Source organism: Phodopus roborovskii, unplaced genomic scaffold (assembly GCF_943737965.1).
Source record: "Phodopus roborovskii unplaced genomic scaffold, PHOROB, whole genome shotgun sequence".
Lineage (NCBI taxonomy): Eukaryota > Metazoa > Chordata > Mammalia > Rodentia > Cricetidae > Phodopus > Phodopus roborovskii.
In genome coordinates, this window is record NW_026126511.1 from 41,233,094 (window position 1) to 41,234,982 (window position 1,889).

Consider the following 1,889-nt stretch of genomic DNA (forward strand, 5'->3'; position numbering starts at 1 on the left):
TTTCCCAGTTGTGAAGATGGCAGACTCTTTGGGAGATGTTCCCTCTAGGCACTACCTCACTGAGGTCCTACTTTTCATCCTCAGAAGTTAATTCTATCTTGAGGATCCAAATGTGGGCAGAACAATAAAAGGATGCTGAAGCCCTAGGGATGAAATTTTATATCATTTCAGTGTGATAGGCTCCTCTGGAATTCTAATAAAACCTATTCACCCAATTCCAATAATAATTTTTCAAATGCATAAAGTAAAATACAAGGGTGTGCTTACATTAAAATGCAGCTAATAGAGATACTGCGATTGGATGGAAGTCAAGATTAAAAAGCCAAAAGAAAGCTTCACTGAAAACAGGAGATGTCCTCTGTAAAGAAGCTAGCCAGGTTTCCCACCCACACAAAAGCTACTCATGGAACTGGGATGCACCCGGCAGGTGTGCTCTGAGAGTCTGGAGAGTGACAGTTCCCTCTCCAGAAAGTCAGATATAAGTCTGACCTTGGCAGGCTCAAAGCGGAAGGGAGAACACACAGAGCTACAGGCACAGGGCCAGAAAAGGGATCTGGGATCCTGAAGTTGAAGGATTCCAAACACCTACACTCTCCCACACTGTACCATTTTCCAGAGGAGCAAAGAGTCCTGAACATGGGAGCTGAACTCAGAAAAGGGAACAAGGGATCAAAATATGTGGAAAGAGCAATAAGTGCAGAGGAACCTTGAACTTGGAAACATAAACACCACAGACAGCATGGGCTGTGGACGATGTAGCCAAGTGTGCTAAAAGAGTCTAAAGCTGAGACACTCAGTCCTCCCATGACCCACCCTTTGACCCTGATCCCCCCACACCCTCTACCGGAGTCATAGCAACCAGGAGCTATGTAGAAGGATTACAGGCAGTTTGTGTTGGAGTTTGCTGCACTTCAGGACAGACTGATAAAAGGGAACACAGACTGGCTGGACCTCCATGCTCCTTGGAGCCCCAGACAAACAAAGCTTTGCCATACTTAACTGAAAGGCATGGGGCAGAATTGTAGTTTGTAATCTAGAGAAATCAGACAGGCAAAGATGGGCAGAAGTTGTCTTTGACCAAGAAACTCCTCTCCCTGAAAGGACACACTTACTTGTTTGGAATACTGAGATTAGTAACCCTCCTCACTATTTATGTTATATAGTTTTTAAAATTATTATATAACAACAACAACAATATAATAATAATAAAAAACAACAATAAAAATACAAGGAGCAGGCAGAAGAATCCATACCTTCCTAACCAGGAAGAAATTAGAATCAGACTGGAAATACAATTTCTTTTATTTCATTGTATTGCCCATTTTTGTTTTTATTATATTAAACTTTCATTTTCATTACTTAGATATTAGTATTTGCATTTTAATTATTCATTGGTTGTGTTGTAACTTACTTCTGATTAAAAGGCTTTTATGTCAGTCATCCCTTCCTCTAAATCTAATACACAGTACTTTCCTATTGCTCTGGGTACCTCTACAGGTATATGTTCCTATTCCTTCCCTCCTCTTTTCCTATTTCCTCCTTACTTCGCTACCTAAATATTGACTCTCATAGCCTAAAGCAGCAATAACAAAACCCCACACACTGTATTTTCCCAAACCAGTAGCCCAGTGCCATTCTCTCTGAGCCTTGTGGGGGACAGAGATGAGTTCACAATCGTCCTCATTTACAGTTACTACCAGGAGTTTCATCACACTGCTATATCTGTTACTGGTGTTGGCTTTCCCCTAAGCATAAATCCAAGTGAATAGCACTCATCAGAAGAACCCTCATAAAACAAAAGAATCACACATAGTGGAGGGGAAGAGGAAGAAATAGAAACCAGAGTACGTACAGCCAACGGGCACAAAGAAACGCAAAAAGCATGAGAC